This window comes from Budorcas taxicolor, chromosome 11 (assembly GCF_023091745.1).
Source record: "Budorcas taxicolor isolate Tak-1 chromosome 11, Takin1.1, whole genome shotgun sequence".
NCBI classification, from domain to species: Eukaryota; Metazoa; Chordata; class Mammalia; order Artiodactyla; family Bovidae; genus Budorcas; species Budorcas taxicolor.
In genome coordinates, this window is record NC_068920.1 from 122,636,195 (window position 1) to 122,658,382 (window position 22,188).

Consider the following 22,188-nt stretch of genomic DNA (forward strand, 5'->3'; position numbering starts at 1 on the left):
GCAGGCGTGGGTGGGAGGGTTGGCCCAAAAGTTACTGTTAATAGTTTTCCCATGGTCTCTCTCAACTTGCCATGTTTTAAAAAATATTGTTGTTTCATGTTATTCTAAGTAAACAAAGGGACTTCCCTCGTGGCTCAGTGGTAAAGAACCCGCCTGCTGATGCAGAAGACACGGGTTTGATGCCTGGGTCAGGAAGGTTCCCTGGAGAAGGAAATGGCAACCCACTCCAGTATTTTTGCCTGGAAATCCCATGGACGGAGGAGTCTGGCAGGCTATAGTCTATGGGGTCCCAAAGAGTTGGACACAACTTAGTGACTAAACAAAACAAAAAGTAAACAAAAATTGAAAATATTAGCCTGAATTTCATTGTTTATTTTTATATTGTAGAATATCCACTTTAAATGCAAGTATAAGAGCATTCAACTTATAAGTAGAATCATTAAAAAGATCTAATTCATATTTTGTAGATTGTAGGTGCTTATGTAGTTCATTCTTACCAGAATAATGGAAACTACTGCACAAAACCAATTCAGTCGTTTTTATTTCACTTCTTGATATGTGCTCACTCCACCAACCCTCTACTTTCAACTTTCTGAAGAGTAGGGAAGGACTAAAAGGAAAAGGAACTATGGAGTGCCCTATATTTCCGTTTCCTTTTGTGTCTTCATTTTCAGGATGTAAGATTCCTTGGCTGTTCATGTCTTTAGAATACTATGGCCTTTTTTCTTGCTTCAGAACAAGTCCTGGTTTGAATGGAAGGCATGACCTCTCAGGGCTGTCAGCGCCCCTACTTACTCAATCAAAGATGAAACACTCTTACATCTTGCCGAGCTCACAAACACTTGGGACAACCAGAAGTCTGTGCTCATGTGGCAACAGGAACAGCAAACATACAATGCATGAGTATGCCCTCTGCTCCACTGTCTCACCCAATTCCACATACAAAACATAGGTTCAGAAATAAAATCAAGACAGCATAGCAGCAGAAAGCCCTTCTGAGTGCAGGCTCCTGTGTGTTTGCAAAGGTGGCATACGATGCTGGCACTGTTTTCAAGAATGGTTGAAGGGCCCGGTTGCCTCACTCAGAGGAAATAATGATGTGCTGGCCTGGGGATGGAAAAGAAAGGCTGTGGCTTTGAATACAAGTATCGTTGAGAAAGGATCTCCATGTTCTGCTCTTGTACCCCACACGCCCACCTCTTCACCAGGCCAGACCTCAGAAACCACTGCTGCTGCTGCTAAGTCACTAGGAGAAGATAAAAGCAGGGAAGACCTGAACCTTGCATCCAAAGCTTCCACTGAACAGTTGGGAAATAGAAAAAAAATCACAAAGAAAAAAAAAAAAAAAGCTATTTATCATCCTACCATCCAGAGAGAGTCATTGTTAAAATTTTGTGTGATTTGTAACCTATGCATGCATGCATGCTAAGTCGCTTCAGTCGTGTCCGACTCTGTGTGACCCCATGAACAGCAGCCCACCAGGCTTCCCTGTCCATGGGATTCTCCAGGCAAGAATACTGGAGTGGGTTGCCATTTTCATCTCCATTGTAATCTATAGTCATACAAAATTTTTGTGTGTGTGCAAAATTTTAAAGATAAACATTTCTCAGGCCACTTGAATACACTGCTAGAAAATAGTTTTAAACATAACTTCCCATTTGAAGGTGAGGATTTGGTGGTGGTTTGCACAGTGAATTCTGGAGGGAAGAGTCTGTCAACAGAGATCCTGGTCAGGAGATAAATGCAAGAATCCCAGAGGCGATCTGGGCTGGAGGTCTGCAAAGAGGAGAGGAAAGAAGGGACTAGATGAGGCTCAAAAATAGAATGCAGAGCAAAAAAAAAAAAAAAAACCAAGTTGTCAAATATTCCATCTATTTCTAGTTCGAAGGCAGATAAAATCAAATACTATGTTATTCAGGAATACATACATAACCATTACAGCTGTAAAGCAGAACAAAATTCAGAAAGGTAGTTCCCAAGAGAAGCCAGCCAGGGAGGCAGTTATGTTCAGAAATGGGCACACGGCCACTTCCTAAGGGGCTGGTAGTAGCCTGTTTCTTAAGCTGGGGTGGTAGACATATGAGTGGCTAATTTTTAAATTTTGTAAACAATACCCTTTCATTTTATTCAGGAACATGTCAGAGACAAATGCTTTGGAGTTTTTAACTGATTTTAAGAAACGCCCCAAATAAATCTGAGACTGTTTGCAAGTTTGGTTCCAGACCAGTGCTCAGTTGCTTCAGTCGTGTCCTGACTCTTTGTTACCCCATGGACTGTAGTCCACTAGGCTCAGGTCCATGGGATTCTCCAGGCAAGAATACTGGACTGGGTTGCCATGCTCTCCTCCAGGGGATCTGCCTGACCCAGAATCAAACCTGTGTCTCCTGCATCTCCTCCACATTATAGGCGGAATCTTTAACTGCTGACCAGTACAATAAAGCAAATATCAAAATAAAGTGAGTCATGAATTTTTTGGTTTCTCAGTGCATATAAAGGTTATGTTCACACTTCTCTGTAGTCTATTAAGTGTGCAATAGCATTATGTCTAAAAAAACCAACAACAATATACTTACCTTAATTTAAAAATACTTTACTGCTAAAAAAAAATGCTAACCATCATCTGCACCTTCAAAGAGTCATAATCACTTTCCTGGTTTCCTGGTAGAGAGATTTGCCTCTTGTTGATGACTGCTAGCTGATCAGGGTGGTAGTGGCTGAGGGTTGGGGCAGCTGTGGTAATTTATTAAAATGAGACAACAATGAAGTTTGCCACATTGATTGAGTCTTCCTATCACAAAAAATTTCTTTGTAGCATGCAATTCTGTTTGATAATATTTTACCCAGAGGATAACTTCTTTCAAATTGCACTCAATCCTATAAAACCCTGTGACTGCTCTATCAACTAAGTTTACGTAATATTCTAAATCCTTTTTCGTCATTTCAACAATCTTCACAGCATCTTTACCAGGAGTAGATTCCATCTCAGGAAACCACTTTCTTTGCTCATCTATAAGAAGCAGTTCCTCATCTGTCAGTTTTATCATGAGATTCCAGTTTAGTCGCATCTCCAGGCTGCACTTCCAACTCCAGTTCTCCTGGTGTTTCTATGACTTCTGCACTTACTTCCTCAACTGAAGTCTTGAAGCCTTAAGTCATTTGGAGGGTTGGAATCAACTTCTTCCAAATTCCAGGTAACGTTGATGTTTTTATCTCTTCCCATGAATCACAAATGTTCTTAATAGAATACACAATAGTAAATCCTTTATAGAAGTTTTTCTACTGATTTTGCCGGATTCATCAGAGAAATCACTATCTATGGCAGCTAGAGCATGATGAAATCTATTTCTTCAATAATAAGACTTAAAAGTAGAAACTATTCCTTGATTCATGGGCTACAGGATGAATGTTGTATTAGCAGGCATGAAAACAACATTAATCTCATTGTACATCTCCATCCCAACTACTGGGTAACCAGGTGCAATGTCAAGGAGCTGAAAGGAATCTTTCTTTCTGAGCACTAGGTCTTAACAGTAGGCTTAAAATGTTCAGAAGACTATGTACTAAAGAGACGAGCTATCTCCTAGGCTTTATTTTTCCATTTATAGAGCACAGGCAGAGTAGGTTTAGAATAATTCTTAAGGGCTCTGGGATTTCTGGAATGGTAAATTAGCACTGAATTTGACTTCGACTTCAAGTTACCAGCTGCATTAGCCCTTAACAAGAGAGTCAGCTTGTCTTTTGAAGCTTTGAAACCAGGCATTGACTTCTCTCTAGCTATGAAAGCTCTAAATGATATCTTCTTCCAGCAGAAGGCTGTTTCATCCACATTGAAAATCTCTTGTTTAGTATAGCCCCTTTCATTAGTTATCTTAGCCGGATCTTCTGAATAACTTGCTGAAGTTTCTGTGTCAGCACTTACTGCTTCACTCTCCACTTCGATGTTCTGGAGATGGCTTCTTTCCTCAAACCTCATGAACCAACCTCTAACAGCTTCAGATTTTTCTTCTGCAGCTTCCTCACCCCTCTCAGCTTTCACTGAATTGAAGAGAGTTAAGAGAGTTAGGGCCTTGCTCTGGATTAGGCTTTGGCTTAAGGGCATGTTGTGGATCTTTTGATCTTCTCTCCAGACGGCTAAAATTTTCTCCATGCCAGCAGTAAGGCTGTTTTGTTTTCTTATCGTTGTGTGTTCACTGGAGTCGCACTTTTAATTTCCCTCGAAAAGCTTTCCTTTGCATTCACAACTTGGCTTAGCTTTTAGCCTATCACAGCTTTTGACATACCTTCCTCACTGCTGCTGCTGCTGCTAAATCCCTTCAGTCGAGTCTGACTCTGTTGCGACCCCATAGATGGCAGCCCACCAGGCTCCCCCATCCCTGGGATTCTCCAGGCAAGAACACTGGAGTGGGTTGCCAATTTCCTTCCCCAATGCATGAAAGGAAAAGTGAAAGTGAAGTCGCTCAGTTGTGTCCAACTCTTAGTGACCCCATGGACTGCAGCCTACCAGGCTCCTCCGTCCATGGGATTTTCCAGGCGAGAGTACTGGAGTGGGTTCCCATTGCCTTCTCTGATCTTCCTCACTAAGCTTAATCATTTCTAACTTTTGATTTAAAGTGAGAAACATGCGACTCTTCCTATCGTTAGAACAATTAGAGACCAGTGTAGGGTCATTAATTTGTCTAATTTCAACATCATTGTGCCTCAGAGAATAGGAAGGCCCAAGGAGAGGAGGGACAGGAGAAGAGTGAAGCAGACACCACAACATTTATCAATTGCTTGCTGTCTTATATGGTTGCTGTTTGTGGCCCCCCAAAACAACGGTAACATCAAAGATCACTGATCACAGATCACCATAACAAACAGAATAAGGAAAAAGTTTGAAATTTTCCACGAATTACCAAAATGTCACACAAAGACACAAAGTGAGCAAATGCTGTTGGAAAGAATGACACCAATAGACCTGATCAATATAGGGTTGCCATAAACCTTGAATTTGCAGAAAACACATCTGTGAAGGGCAACACCTTGAAGTGTAATAAAAACGAGGTATGCCTTATATTCTTTTGTATGCATGATTTAATCTAAGCCAATATATCTTAGGCTAATGCCAAAAGATAAGGTTTTCCACAACCTCTCACTCTTCTGCAACCTGAGGCTTTGCTAGAGAGGTCACAGAAACTGGGGCTCTTCCCCCAAAACACTGCCATCCTTTCTACATCTTCACTACTCACATAAGGTGCTCTGGTTCTTAAATAACCGACTGGAGTATATTTATCAGAGAGTGTCCTTTCTGAGCTGAGACCAGAAGCAATGCAAACGTCTACCTGAATATGGACACACAGACACAAATACATGCAGGTCTAATCATGCATGGCCAGGAGCCAGAAGAGCTTTTTGCTCTGAAAGCATGTGCTCACAGCATGGGTAGCCAGTGATTATCACACTGTTCCTGCTTCTGAAGCATCCACCCCAACCAAATCTCGGATGGGAAGGGGAGCTGTCACTATTGTTGTTTTGTAGTTAAGTCGTGTGTAACTCTTTGCCACCCCTTGGACGACAGCCCACCAGACTCCTCTGTCCATGAGAATTCCCAGGCAAGAATACTGGAATGGGTTACCATCTTCTTCTATAGGGGACCTTCCTGACCCAGGGACAGAACCTGCATCTCCTGCTTTGGCAGGTGGATTCTCTACCACTGAGCCACCCAGGAAGCCATGATGAGGAGGAATATCTGCCAAGTGTCTCACAGGGTCCACTTAAAGTTATGAAAGACAGTTACACAGCATTTGGGTCAATAAGCTACATGAGTTGATATACTTTCAGCAGGTTCACAGACAAGCATGTTTTATTCTAGTGTGATATACATAATATATTTTATCCTAATATTATATGTATATTACATATGTCACTGACACCTAAAAGCCATGATTATTGCTTTGAACAAAGCTTAGCTAAAGTAGAGAGAAAAGCCAGCTTGAATTAATGATTTAAAAACTCTCTTGTTGTTATTCAGTCACTCAGTCATGTCCGACTCTTTGTGACCCCGTGGACAGCACCATGCCAGCACTGTCTACCTGTATTAACAATAGTGTAACTGGTGCCTAGAGATAGAACAGATCATGAACGCGGTTCACTATGGTGGTACCTGTAGGTGGGAAACATTGCACAGGGGCTTGGCAGCTCTTAAGAATAGTGGAATGTGGGCAGCCCTTATCTTATGGCCCCAAACACAACTTGTGACCCAGGAGACTACAATAAACCTCTCCTCATTCCAATAATAATTCTATGTTGAGCCCCCTTTCTCTGCCAGACTCTTGCAAAGTGCCCTAAGTGCATTAGTTCATATAGTGAGTAATAGTTGTGCTTGTTCAAAGATATCTCTCCTCCTTATCTTCATCATCATCTTCATCACAAGGCTTTGGTGCTGGTTCCTCTGAGGAAAACCATCCTGGCAAAGTCAATCCTGCACCCAGCCCTGTTGTTATGTTGAAGGGTAACAGCACAAACTTACATGAACTACCTGCAATATGATTTTGCAATAGGAAAGGGTATCAAGTCAACACTTTGTACACCTTAAACGTACACAATTTTATATGTAAATTATATCTCAATGAAGCTGGAAGGGGGAAGAAAGAAATATCTACAATGGAACTGAAAACAAACAATTTATCTCTTGTCTGGTATAACTTTTTAGTGCACACCTCTCATCTACCCTGATGCGTCTGTCTTTTCAGTTTTAAAAGGGAAGCAGAAACACTCTGTGCACCATTATCCCACTGGAATAGTTTGAAACCTAACCACTTGATCTCTAGCACAAAAAGTCATTGTAGGAAATACAACTTCTGATAAACAGTCCCTTGCATTAAGTGACAGTCTTGTGCAAAATAAAATAGATGAGTTATAAAAAAATATCTTTAAGTAATTATTTTATAATAGATACTCAATAGACCATTAACTTTGCCATTACTCCCATTCATAACATGCGAGAAGAATAGAGAAAAATATATATCAATAACTGAGAACCCTCTTTTAAAGTGCTGGCAATAGCGTACTAGCAACCTCTCGGTAAAGCATTTCTATGATGACTCACGGATCAGGTAGAGCTAGGATAAAAGAGTGCGGAGGATAAAAGTTTAGTTTAGTTTAGTTTAATTTAGTATGGTTTCATCAGAGTAAACTTCTCTAAAATGATAATAATCCCAAATGTAGAACTTCTACAAATTAAAGAGAGACCTATCATATGTCAGTAAATTTAGAAAGGAATTTAAATGTAATTTTAGACTAAAAATTTGCAAATTGATGATGCATCCTTATGGAACAAAATTCAGAGATACAAAAGGATAGATAATAGAAAATGTTTGTCTCCCATTCTAGCCTCTCAGTTACCTCACAGGAGGCAAACATTGCTACCAGTTTCATAAATATTTCTATATAAATATACATTTGGTATTTATAAAATTAACATAGCATTATGTTTATTTTTGTAATGTAATTGATGATATTTTACACTGTTTCTGCACCTTTCTTTTTTCACTTAGTGTGTCAGCACAAAAAGAGGTTGCTTTAATCTTCTTCAAGCCTATGGAATATGGATGTATATGGATGTATCATAATTGTAGGGCATTTATACTGTTTCTAACTTTTTGTTAGTACAAACACTGCAACAAACCAATGACTTCACATGTGTGTACGGCATCTGTAGCATATATTCCCAGGAGTGGAACTGCTGGGTCCAAGGGCAAATATTAATATGTTTTAAAATGTGATGGCTATTGCCAAATTGTCTTTCACAGGGTGATCTACTATGAAATGGATATTTTATAAAGCACTAACAACTGCTATTGTGGTTGCTCTTAAAATTTATTAAATGCTTCTACAGTAATAGCATGTGATTTTTGTATAGTAAAATCAAGTCATAATACAGTTGGCCCTTAAACAAGGTTTGAACTGTGTGCGTGTGTGCAAAATTGCTTCAATCATGTCCCACTCTTTGTGACCCTATGGACCGTAGCTGGCCAGGCTCCTCTGTCCATGGGATTTCCCAGGCAAGAATACTGGAGTGGGTTGCCATTTCCTTCTCCAGGGATCTTCCCAACTCAGGGATAATACAGGCGTCTCCTGAATCACAGGCAGATTCTTTATCACTGAGCCACCATGGAAGCCCTGGGGATATGAAGGGCCCACTCTAAATTATACTGGGATCTTTGACTGCACAGGGCATAGGAAGGTCAGTGTTCCAACATCCTTGCTTTGTTCAATGCTTTTACATATAGATACCCGTCACTTTACACACTAGGTGTTAGCAGGAATGGCACACTGGGTATTCTGCTTGCATTTTGTGGTCTTAGAATTGCCTGCATGGTAAGCAATCTGTGGTTTAGCTAGGCTTTTAAAAATGGACCTATAGAGAGTTTAGAGGATTTTTAGAGCAGTGAAAAGACTTTGTATTATAAAGATGAATATTTGTCATTATACAGTTGTCCAAACCCATATAATGTACAAGGCCAAGAATAAACCTTAAGGTAAACTATGGACTTTGGGTGACTGATTTGTAAAGGTAGGCTCATCCTTGGTAAAAAATGTATAATTCTGGTGAGTGATAATGATGATGGGAGAGGCTATGCTTGGGTAGGGGCAGAGGCTATATGGCAGATCTCTGTACATTGCTCTCAATTTTGTGGCTCTAAAAAAAGCCTTTCAAAAAGGCATATAAAGTGCTTATATTTACATATGTATATCTTTTTTGTTAATAAATGTAAAGGGCAGTATTTCTTTGGTTGACTGGAGTTTAGAAAGTGAAACTGAATAGAAACCAAGATGAAAGATAATGATCAGGCTTCCTTTTAAGTGTTGACTGCAGCACAAACAACCAAATTATGAGAAATAAATTACAGTTTTAAAAAATCCCCTGTTTTAATTACTGCAAATGTTACTATGACTAGGTAAGAATTATTTTTAATCACCTATAATTACATGGATGGTGTACATCTAAGAGCATAAAGTCAGTATCCAAAAGCACCAATTAAAAAAAAAACAAACCACCAAACCTTAAGGCAAACTTTACTTTTGTTTGAAATGTGCAATATTTTCCTTCTATATACGTCCCCTCCCAAATAAATTTTATGGTTAGAATTACTAGTTTTTAGTAAATACAGAAAGCCAGATAGAAGCATCCTTTTTCTGAATTCAGTGAGTTTGTGCCTTACCCAGTTTGAGCAAATTCTTGGCGAATATTTCATGAACTCCCAAGAGACCAATCTATTTGATATGTTTAGGAGACATGTAAAATAAAGTCGCCTAGGTTTTAAAGCTTCAGAAATTCCCTGTGCCAGAGATAGCTCCCTAGACCTGCAATTAATAGTTGGAATTACAAAGGAATGCGCAAAATGGAATTCTTCCTTATCACTGCGTATTAGGAGCTTCCATTCTAGGTAGGATTTTTCGTCCTTTACTTCACGACGGAGGGAAGGAGAGCTAGGTCTGCGGTTGGAAGAGTGTCTATAAATAGAAGGTGAAGTGTTCTAATACCCGGAGGGTGCGTCACAGCGTCCCTCCCCTGAGCTGCGAGCTGCCAGGCGGCCGCGGGAGCTACTGCGCGGCACCGGGACGCCCGCCCGGCTTCCCGCTCCCAGCCTGTCCGGCTGTCACCCAGGAGCTGGGGACCTGCGGGACAGGAACGGGCCTGGGGAGGCGCGAGGCGGCCCCCGCATCCTCCCGACTCCCCCGCCTCAGGTGGCATTGGACGGACCCACCCCCGTGTGCACGATCCCAGGACCCAGGCGCCCCTGCCCAGGTGGCCGCCGCACGCCGCCGCCGCCCCCTTCCCAACCGTCCCTCCCTTCTCCCCGCGGGCGCAGGGAGAACAATAACCCGGAGCGCGCCGGGGAAGCGGAGACTCCCTGGCGCACAGACAATGCGAGGGGAGTTCCGAGGGGGCGGCCCCAGCGCGCTGCGCGTGCCCGCGGGGCTGCCGCAGGTGGGGGGCGGGACCGCGGCCACTGGCCGGCCCCCCAGGCACTGTTGGAGCCCACGTGGAGGGTATTTAGGTCTGTTGAAACGTAAAATTTCAGTGTCTGTTCAAGGCTGGGGAGAATTTCCTCTAGATAGAAGCTCGTCCGGCGGCTATAATACACACAGATAGTGTGTGCTTTGGGTCCTTCTCTATTTCGGATTTGAATCTCGAAAGTCACTTGTGGAATTTCCATAAGCCTATCTTTTTGTAAACAGATCGCTATGGGATTCCCCACCAAGTCCCTGGTTCTTACTTGCCAGTCCTTCCAGCTTGACCCGGTCTAGATCTTGAGATTTCAATCTGCTTCTCTCTTCTTTCTTTTCTCCCTCCCCGCCCCCCTTCCTTTTTCCACAACAAACAGTTTTGTTTCCTTTGCACCTTTTTCTTGAAAATGTGTGTGTGTCTGTGTGTCTGTGTGCATGTCCAGCAGTCCCTTCTCTCTTCTGATTGGCTCCTCCATTGGGTTTTCCTGTCCTTTTCTGTTGATTTTATTTCAATCTTTCTCATAATCTGCTCCCTTCAGTTCTTTCTTTTGTTTTTCTTTCACAAGTTGCATGAGTTTTGGTTTCTTTGTTTTTTTTTCCCCTCTTCCCATTGCCTTAAGTTCTATCCCTTTAAGGACTCAAGGGGTCCTGGAAAAAACCAAGAGGATTTCATGGCGTTTTATCTTAGGGAAATGTGTTATATAGTTCCACTTTCAGAGAGCCTGGACTAGCTGGGATTTTTCTGCTTATATATAGGTCAAGCCATCTTAGCTGAAGGAATCACAAACTTCTGTAATGTCTTGGGTGCTGGGCTGCTTGCTTACAATAAAAAGGCATGCAGGGAAAGCGGGGGGTAAGGGGGAGGTATTTTCAAATATGACTTTCATACAAAGATACGTGCACACACATTCTAAAGCAAAATTCTGATCATTACAGTATTTGAAAGGACACTGGCATCTTTCATTCAGCCATTGTGTCATCTCTTTGGTCATTTTTTTGCTCTTGTTCCCATCTGTGGAATGGCTGACCACTCGCCTCTTTCCTGTGGGTCCTGTCTGGAGCACAAAGTGCAACCCTTTATCAACCACACAAATCAGGAGGAGCTCCTAGACCTGGGACCTGAAAAAAATCCAGGCAAAAACTGATTAAAGTTTTAACAAAAGGCATACCTTTTGTGGCTAAAATATTTGGAGGTGAGAATGGATGTGAAAGGCTGGAAGTAAGGTTGGACTTGTGCAATCATTACACAGATCCAGGAGGCATTTTGCTCTGCCAGGGCCAACCTCAGGTTGGGAGGGGCCTGAATATAGCACAAATTAGATGATATCAGAGATAAACCTGGTGCAGCCATGACAAAGGAAAGAAAAAAACAAGGACTGCAGCAATATCCTCCAAAGGAAAGAGTCCCCTGATTGATGAGAAGGGAGTAGAGGGTAACTGGCAGCCTTGTCTTTTTCAACACCATCTGTGGAGGGCAAGGGTCTCCTCCCTCCTGGCACCATGTCCACATGCCTTCCTGAGTTACCAAACCCACTCTCCTCCAGCCAGCCCAAGTTGAAGGTGGATCAAGGTCAAGCTTCAGGTCATGAACAATCCTATTTACATAAGCTACCCTCATACTCTTCAAAAAAGTGTAAGGTTTGAGTGCCCAAAAGTCAGACCCAGCCCCCAAGAATAAGACTCAAAACTAAAATGACCTTTTTGAAATTTATTTTCTGCCAGGCACTCTGCTGTTGGCTCTAACATTTTATCTCACTCAATCTTTACAAGATTTTGAGGCAGATATTACTACCTTCACTTTACACATAAGAAAACCAAGGTAGGGGACTTCCCTGGTGGTCCAGTGGCTAAGACACCTCAACCTCAATGCAGGAGGCTCAGGTTTGATCTCTGGTCAGTGAACTAGATTCCACATGCAGCAACTAAGACCTAAGGCAGCCAAATAAATAAATAAAAATAAGTTTTTTTTTTTATCACAAACTTCTGTAATGTCTTGGGTGCTGGGCTGCTTGCTTACAATAAAAAGGCATGCAGGGAAAGCGGGGGGTCGGGGGGAGGTATTTTCAAATATGACTTTCATACAAAGATACATGCACACACATTCTAAAGCAAAATTCTGATCATTACAGTATTTGAAAGGACACTGGCATCTTTCATTCATCCATTGTGTCATCTCTGGCAAAGATTAATGGCTAAGAACTTATTTGCCCAAAATCACAAGGCTAGTGAGCAGTTGACCAGCTCTCAAACCCTAATTTAGCTCCAAAGCCTAAACAGCGTATCTCCAGACTTGAACCTGCTCTAGGTCAGCAGGCACCTGAGGAGTCTCAGACACAATCAGGCTATCAATGGGCCTGGAGTCAAACTGCCTGGGTTCCGATAATACCTACATCCTTTCCCAGTTACAGCTTTCAACAAACTAATTAACCTCTCTCTGCCTCAGTTTTCTTACTGCAAAATGGGATACATGTGTGTAAGTCTCTTCTGTCATGCCTCTGCAACCCTGTGGGCTGTAGCCCACCAGGTTCCTCTGTCCATGGGATTCTCCAGGGCAAGAATACTGGAGTGGGTTGCCGTATCTTCCTCCAGGGGATCTTCCCCACCCAGGGATGAAACCCGAGTTTCTTAGATCTCCTGCACTGACAGTGAGGTTCTTACCACTAGCGCCACCTGGAAAGCCCCCAAATAGGATGATAATGATATTAATGCAGGGCTCACAGGGCTGTTGCTGCTGCTGCTGCTGCTGCTGCTGCTAAGTCACTTCAGTCGTGTCCGACTCTGAGCGACCCCATAGACGGCAGCCCATTAGGCTCCTCTGTCCCTGCGATTCTCCAGGCAAGAATACTGGAGTGGGTTACCATTTCCTTCTCCAATGCATGAAAGTGAAAAGTGAAAGTGAAGTCGCTCAGTCATGCTTGACTCTTAGTGACCACATGGACTGTAGCCTACCAGGCTCCTCTGTCCATGGGATTTCCAGGCAAGAGTACTGGAGTGGGTTGCCATCACAGGGCTGTTAGGAGACTTAAATGAGAGAATGTATCAAAAGCACAGTCTCTGGCACATTGTGAGTCCTCTCTCCAGTGTAGGCTGTTATGGTGATAATTATGTAACTTCAGCTTGGCTGAAGCCCCCTGAGACTGACAAGGGCAGGAGGGGGATTCCTGCTTCAAGTGTCCATTCCCCCACCAAGAAAATAAAACAAAACTAGACAACAGAAAGACTGGTAAAGTTAGAACTTAAGCAAAAGACTAGGAAGAAGTTTAACTTAAGACCCTTAATTCCACCCTCTTTCACCCTGGCCTGCTGTCTTTCCTGCTGAAAGAGCTTGAAAAGAAGCTTGTACAGAATGAGCAGCAGTGTAGGGGAGTGAAGCAAGTGTTTGACAGACTGCCAGATGAGCCAAGTTTAAGTACAAGCTGTGACCTTGAGTAAGCCACTTAATTTCTCTGAGCCTAACTTTCCACATCTGTAAAATGAGTCAGAATGGATTTTGGGGGGTGTCTGCCTATCATCTCCTTCCCTTCTTCCAGGAACTGTTTCTCTCCCATACTCCAAGTGTTGGACCTCCATTTTCTTACAAAACTTCATTCACCTCCCTGGCTATCACTGATTAGTTCGCAGGGACACCTGACCGAAGCTGGACCAATCAGAAAGCTCACTTGAAATGTTTTGTTTGTTTGTTTTTGTTGTTGAACTGGAACTGTGAAAAGACTCACCATCTCTGGGTAAAGTGTGTAGAATGGGGCTCACAACCACTTGGCAGTCCTTGTTCTGCCACGTGAAATTGAAGTGCTAACATGCAGTGAAAAGCAGATGTAAGAGATCACTCTGGTGGCATTTGGACCAGGTGTCACTGAGACCCATGTATATTGCCTGATCTGCAGTTAAATGGGACACTGAGGTTGATTCCAATCCACTCTCCTTTTTGCCTAAGATGTTTTGAGATTGCATTCTGTCAATTGTAAAATCCATATTCCTGACTGACACAGACTAGTTTATTTCTAAGATCCCTTTAGCTCTAAATGTCTATGCTATTATACAAAAAATAAATAAATGGTGTTCAAATAGGGCTATTTCTCGCAACCTTGTTTAGGTGTATGGAATAATCAAAGATTTTTTTTAAAAGAACCCTCATTTAATTCACAAGTAGGTTCAAAACTCTTTATAGCCTTTTATTTGATCTAAATGAAAGAAATAAATAGGTCAAGAGCTGGTGTTTTGGTGAACTGTGAGGAAATGGGCCGTTAAACTATAAACATTGATTTCAAAACTGTTGCTGTAGTGACCCGGTTTTGAAACTGAAGCCATTTTTTCCCTATGCCCAGTATAACACAAGAGGGAGATTAGTAACTTAGGCTTGATGAAGACCAAAGTTTAGAAACACTCAATCATAGTGTTACTACTCTAAATTCCCCGGTTTCTCTACAGTACCTAGTTAGCAATGAGTGAGTGAAATCTTTTCTTTCTTCTGCTTTAAGCAGATAGAGCTATCTGATTCTCCACTTCTGATTTCTACTCTAATACATCCATACGTCTGTGTATTATTAAAAATAACTTACAGTTAGCTTTCAACAAAATTATTTTTTTGTTTCTTAGCATTCATGAATTTCAATATACAAAACTCTAATTTTTCCCATCATAAAATAACTCGGGACTGTCTGGTAACAATAAATCTTTCTGTTTATTTTTAATGACCTCACCTGAATATTAAATTTAAATGCATGCCTATATGTTCTTATTTATATCTACAACTGTGTTTTATTCTTCTCATTCTGCTAGAGTTAATTCTTGATAACTAATGGTATGACAGATGATGCTTTCACAGATAGTACTAATTGAAATCCAACTGTACAGAAAATTATGAGATTTCATTTTATGCTATTCAGTTCAGTTCAGTCGTTCAGTTGTGTCCGACTCTTTGTGACCCCATGAATCGCAGCACGCCAGGCCTCCCTGTCCATCAACAACTCCCAGAGTCCACCCAAACCCATGTCCATTGAGTCAGTGATGCCAGCCAACCATCTCATCCTCTGTCATCCCCTTCTCCTCCTGCCTTCAATCTTTCCCAGCATCAGGGTCTTTTCAAATGAGTCAGTTCTTCACATAAGGTGGCCAAAGCATTGGAGTTTCAGCTTCAACATGAGTCCTTCCAATGAACACCCAGGACTGATCTCCTTTAGGATGGACTGGTTGGATCTCCTTGCAGTCCAAGAGGCTTTCAAGAGTCTTCTCCAACACCACAGTTCAAAAGCATCAATTTTTCGGCACTCAGCTTTCTTTATAGTCCAACTCTCACATCCATACATGACTACTGGAAAAACCACAGCCTTGACTAGACAGACCTTTGTTGACAAAGGAATGTCTCTGCTTTTTAATATGCTGTCTAGGTTGGTCATAACGTTCCTTCCAAGCAGTAAGTGTCTTTTAATTTCATCTGCAATCACCATCTGCAATGATTTTGGAGCCCCAAAAATAAAGTCTGACACTGTTTCCACTGTTTCCCCATCTATTTCCCACGAAGTGATGGGACTGGATGCCATGATCTTTGTTTTCTGAATGTTGAGCTTTAAGCCCACTTTTTCACTCTCCTCTTTCACTTTCATCAAGAGGCTTTTTAGTTCCTCTTCACTTTCTGCCGTAAGGATGGTGTCATCTGCATATCTGAGGTTATTGATATTTCTCCCGGCAATCTTGATTCCAGCTTGTGCTTCCTCCAGCCCAGCATTTCTCATGATGTACTCTACATAGAAGTTAAATAAGCAGGGTGACAATATACAGCCTTGATGTACTCCTTTTCCTATTTGGAACCAGTCTGTTGTTCCATGTCCAGTTCTAACTGTTGCTTCCTGATCTGCCTACATGTTTCTCAAGAGGCAGGTCAGTGGTATGGTATGGTATTCCCATCTCTTTTAATCGCCCCAGGAAAAAAATCTTAAACCAGCACTTACAGGTGTAGAAGTAAAACTATTTGGGGTTTCACAGAATTTCTTAGCCCACCTTTTTTTAGTTGAAGACCTTGTAAGATGTGAAATCATAGGTAAGTGAGAAGTGAGAGAGGGAGGAGGAGGCTAGCACTTGTACGAGCCACTACAGAGATTTAACACACTTGAATAACAAAGCGTTGATGATATGGGAGAGCCCTGGTGTGTCAGTGATGTCTAATGACTGGCTCGCACCCTCAAGATCATCATCTGGAGCCCAGCATGAACCCACCGATTAAGATCACTCCTAGTGAAAGGCCAAAGCCATGTATCCAAATACTTCCACTTTATTCCCACTTGATAACCCACGTGTAATCCTTCCTGGCAGGCTGGACTCCTAATGGGAGTCAGCCGACCTCAACAACATGGTGTGCAGTCTAACCCACATGCACCACAACCCTGTCGTCTTCTTCTGTGTCCTTTGCTTAAGCATCTCTTCTCTCTGCCCTCATGTCTACCACATCTTTTTTAAAAATTTATTGTTTCTTTTAACTGGAGAATAATAACTTTACAATATTGTGATGATTTTTGCCATACACCAACATGAATCAGCCACAGGTTCACGTATCCACCCATCCTGAACCCTCCTCCCGTCTCCCTCCCCACCCCATCCCTCCGGGTTGTCCCAGAGCACTGGCTTTGAGTGCCCTGCTTCATGCATCGAACTTGCACTGGTCATCTGTTTTACATATGGTAATATACATGTCTCAAGGCTATTCTCTCATATCTTCCCACCCTCACCTTTTCCCACATAGTCGAAAAGTCTGTTCTTTACATCTATGTCTCTTTTGCTGCCTTGCATATAGGATCATCGTTACCGTCTTTCTAAATTCCACATATGTGCATTAATATACTGTATTGGTGTTTCTCTTTCTGACTTACTTCACTCTGTACAATAGGCTCCAGTTTCATCCACCTCATTAGAATTGACTCAAAATACATTCTTTTTTTAATGGCTGAGTAATATTCCATTGCCCATCACATCTTAACCCCAGAATATCCTGCTTCAGTTGACTACTTCTCTCTCTAAGTCTGGATCAGTTCAGTTCAATTCAGTCGCTCAGTCGTGTCCGACTCTTTGCAACCCCATGAATCACAGCACGCCAGGCCTCCCTGTCCATCACCATCTCCCGGAATTCACTCAGCTCACGTCCATCCAGTCCGTGATGCCATCCAGCCATCTCATCCTCGGTCGTCCTCTTCTCCTCTTGCCCCCAATCCCTCCCAGCATCAGAGTCTTTTCCAGTGAGTCAATTCTTCGCATGAGGTGTCCAAAGTACTGGAGCTTCAGCTTTAGCATCATTCCTTCCAAAGAAATCCCAGGGCTGATCTCCTTCAGAATGGACTGGTTGGATCTCCTTACATTCCAAGGAACTCTCCAGAGTCTTCTCCAACACCACAGTTCAAAAGCATTAATTCTTCAGCGCTCAGCCATCTTCACAGTCCAGCTCTTACATCCATACATGACTATAGGAAAAACCATAGCCTTGACTAGACGGACCTTAGTCAGCAAAGTAATATCTCTGCTTTTGAATATACTATCTAGGTTGGTCATAACTTTTCTTCCAAGGAGTAAGCGTTTTTTAATTTCATGGCTGCACTCACCATCTGCAGTGATTTTGAAGCCCAGAAAAATAAAGTCTGACACTGTTTCCACTGTTTCCCCATCTATTTCCCATGAAGTGATGGGACCAGATGCCATGATCTTCGTTTTCTGAATGTTGAGCTTTAAACCAACTTTTGCGCTCTCCTCTTTCACTTTCGTCAAGAGGCTTTTTAGTTCCTCTTCAATTTCTGCCATAAGGGTGGTGTCATCTGCATATCTGAGGTTATTGATATTTCTCCCTGCAATCTTGATTCCAGCTTGTGTTTCTTCCAGTCCAGCGTTTCTCATGATGTACTCTGCATAGAAGTTAAATAAGCAGGGTGACAATATACAGCCTTGACGGACTCTTTTTCCTATTTGGAAACAGTCTGTTGTTCCATATCCAGTTCTAACTGTTGCTTCCTGACCTGCATACAGGTTTCTCAAGAGGCAGGTTAGGCGGTCTGGTATTCCCATCTCTTTCAGAATTTTCCACAGTTTCTTGTGATTCACACAGTCAAAGGCTCTGGCATAGTCAATAAAGCAGAAATAGATGTTTTTCTGGAACTCGCTTGCTTTTTCCATGATCCAGTGGATGTTGGCAATTTGATCTCTGGTTCCTCTGCCTTTTCTAAAACCAGCTTGAACATCAGGGAGTTCACAGTTCACGTATTGCTGAAGCCTGGCTTGGAGAATTTTGAGCATTACTTTACTAGCGTGTGAGATGAGGGCAATTGTGCGGTAGTTTGAGCATTCTTTGGCATTGCCTTTCTTTGGGACTGGAATGAAAACTGACCTTTTCTAGTCCTGTGGCCACTGCTGAGTTTTCCAAATTTGCTGGCATATTGAGTGCAGCACTTTCACAGCATCATCTTTCAGGATTTGAAATAGCTCAACTGGAATTCCATCACCTCCACTAGCTTTGTTCATAGTGATGCTTTCTAAGGCCCACTTGACTTCGCACTCCAAGATGTCTGGCTCTAGATTAGTGATCACATCATCATGATTATCTGGGTTGTGAAGATCTTTTTTGTACAGTTCTTCTGTGTATTCTTGCCACCTCTTCTTAATATCTTCTGCTTCTGTTAGGTCCATATCATTTCTGTCCTTTATCGAGCCCATCTTTGCATGAAATATTCCCTTGGTATCTCTCATTTTCTTGAAGAGATCTCTAGTCTTTCCCATTCTGTTGTTTTCCTCTATTTCTTTGCATTGATCGCTGAGGAAGGCTTTCTTATCTCTTCTTGCTATTCTTTGGAACTCTGCATTCAGATGCTTATATCTTTCCTTTTCTTCTTTGCTTTTCGCCTCTCTTCTTTTCACAGCTATTTGTAAGGCCTCCCCAGACAGCCATTTTGCTTTTTTGCATTTCTTTTCCATGGGGATGGTCTTGATCCCTGTCTCCTGTACAATGTCACAAACCTCATTCCACAGTTCATCAGGCACTCTATCTATCAGATCTAGGCCCTTAAATCTATTTCTCACTTCCACTGTATAATCATAAGGGATTTGATTTAGGTCATACCTGAATGGTCAAGTGGTTTTCCCTACTTTCTTCAATTTAAGTCTGAATTTGGCAATAAGGAGTTCATGATCTGAGCCACAGTCAGCTCCTGGTCTTGTTTTTGTTGACTGTATGGAGCGTCTCCATCTTTGGCTGCAAAGAATATAATCAATCTGATTTCCGTGTTGACCATCTGGTGATGTCCATGTGTAGAGTCTTCTCTTGTGTTGTTGGAAGAGGGTGTTTGCTATGACCAGTGCATTTTCTTGACAAAACTCTGTTAGTCTTTGCTGTGCTTCATTCCGCATTTCAAGGCCAAATTTGCCTGTTATTCCGCGTGTTTCTTGACTTCCTACTTTTGCATTCCAGTCCCCTATAATGAAAAGGACATCTTTTTTAGGTGTTAGTTCTAAAAGGTCTTGTAGGTCTTCATAAAACTGTTCAACTTCAGTTTCTTCAGCATAACTGGTTGGGGCATAGACTTGGATAACTGTGATATTGAATGGTTTGCCTTGGAGACGAACAGAGATCATTCTGTCGTTTTTTGAGATTGCATCCAAGTACTGCATCTCGGACTCTTTTGTTGACCATGATGGCTACTCCATTTCTTCTGAGGGATTCCTGCCCACAGTAGTAGATATAATGGTCATCTGAGTTAAATTCACCCATTCCAGCCCATTTTAGTTCACTGATTCCTAGAATGTCAACGTTCACCCTTGCCATCTCTTGTTTGACCACTTCCAATTTGCCTTGATTCATGGACCTGACATTCCAGGTTCCTATGCAATATTGCTCTTTACAGCATCAGATATTGCTTCTATCACCAGTCACATCCACAGCTGGGTATTGCTTTTGCTTTGGCTCCATCCCTTTATTCTTCCTGGAGTTATTTCTCCACTGATCTCCAGTAGCATATTGGGCACCTACTGACCTGGGGAATCCCTCTTTTGGTATCCTATCATTTCGCCTTTTCATACTGTTCATGGGATTCTCAAGGCACCATCTCATAATTAAGCAAGTGTTGATTTCCTAGGGGACAGTAGTGGGTGGGAGTCTTTAGGGAGCTCTCCTAGACAGTTAGCTAATCGTGGCTTTTAATCTCCTTTACCTCTGTTTATTGGGTGTGGCCGACCTGTTACGCCTGTTCTTCACACAGTTCCTGCTTTGGCTGGCACCAGTTTGGCTTACTCTTAGTTCTCTTTATCCACCCTTTGCCATTTACACAGTTGGAGAGAAATTCCCAGCCCTACCTAACAGTTAGAAATACACTCAATAGAATATCTGCAACCACTGCCCACATGTACAGAGTGCTCCATACCCTCACTTTATAGACACAGATTTAATGAGGAACCCATGTGGGTCAACAGTGGCTCTCTTGCATTTGGGTCGGGCCAAGCATCATAAAACTGATAATCAATAGATTGGCACCATGATGTGCGAGTGGTGAGCTGCCAGACCTGCATAGATGGGTGAATTCAGAATCATGTGTAAAATGTATTTTTGCTATGATGAGACATAAAATCACTGCAACAGCATCAATCAATGAGTATTGCAACTTGGTGTGGACACAACTTCCATCTGTGCAACTTGCTGAAATTATAGAACTAAAGAAGCGACATCTAATGTTAGCATATGGATAGATGTGTGTAGATGTATTGTCAGGGAAGTAAAATGTTGATACCACCACGGGAACCATAGATAATTTTATAATTACTATGAGACATCGTTTTGTAATCACTGTTCACTTCTTTAGTCTTGTTCTGAATCTTTAAATTTCTTCAAGTACACAACCAAATTTCAGGAATTGAAAATGTGTCATGAGCACAAAACCAGCACTGAATTATTAAAACACCTGAGATGAAGAGGAGCCAGGAAAGTGGAAGGGCTTAGGCAGACATTAGTGCAGATTGGTTTTCTGCAATGAGAATGGACATGTGGAACTTCCCTGGTAGTCCAGTGCTTAAGAATCCACCTTCCAATGCTGGAGACACAGGTTCGATTCCTGGTCAGGGAACTAAGATCCCACATGCTGTGGGGCAACTAGGCCTGCATGCTGAAACTAGAGAAGCCTTCTCATGCCACAGTGAAGAGCCAGAGCAGCCAGAAAAGAAAAAAGAATGGACATGCACACAAATACCCAGACCCACCAGGAAAGTCTTCTAGCCTATGATGAGAAGGGGGATTTGGTCTGAGAAATTACTTTATCATTCATTTTAAGTTTCATCAATAAGTGTTTACTGGGCACATGTGATAGACCACAAATTGTTTCCTGGGAGATGGACATGTGACTGGAGGCCCCCTGTCTCTGCTCTCAATGAGTTGTTATTCTAGTTGGAATGAAGGACAAAAACCAAGTAAACAGACATCACTGACAAATTTTCATTCATTTTTCAAATTAATGAAAAATGATATGGAATCACCACTGAGGTAAAGAAAAACTTGATGAGGTCTCTCAGAGACAAAAGAAGGGAAATCAATTACTTAAGAGAATTAGGAGTGGGCAGTGTCAAAGAGATGAAGGAGGGGTTTCAAACATTATCACAAAGTGGAACATGAAGGGAATAATGGGGAATAAAGATTCAGCAGATATTTACTGAACATCCCCTATACTCCAGGTCCCAGGGGAGAGCAGACACCAATTATGGTGCCTGAAAGGCCACCCAACTGCTGATAGACCTGAGTGCCATAGAAGGCAGCTGGACACCAAACCCCAGGGTGAGCACCCCCACATAGCCCATATTTGCCCAACCAACAAACCCAGCACTGATTTGCTAGTTAATATCGGAAAGAGATAATGAGCAGGATTTTTGCTTTTAAAGGACAAATTTTCCCTCCTCCAGTCTCATCCCCCATAGACCAGGCTCTCTTGGGAGAGAGAAAAAAAAATCCATTCAATGCTCAACCTCTGGGCCCTCAGATTTTATTTTTCCTTTAACACCAACAAGTTTCTTCCCCTCCCACCCTCCCCCACCTGTAGGGCTACATTCTAGCAGGCGAGACCAACACATACCAAGACATCACACAGGGATCAAGGAGAATTTATTCTGACCTAATATGAACAGTGGGCTTTCCTGGTGGCTCAGATGGTAAAGAATCCGCCTGCTACTATAGGAGATGAGGATTTT

The 22,188-nt window shown here is 42.2% G+C and overlaps 1 pseudogene; it reads right to left on the reverse strand.

Moving 5' to 3' along the window:
• Positions 1-2,691: 2,691 nt before the first annotated feature.
• LOC128055712 (tigger transposable element-derived protein 1-like) lies at positions 2,692-9,736 on the reverse strand (annotated as a pseudogene).
• Positions 9,737-22,188: the final 12,452 nt, after the last annotated feature.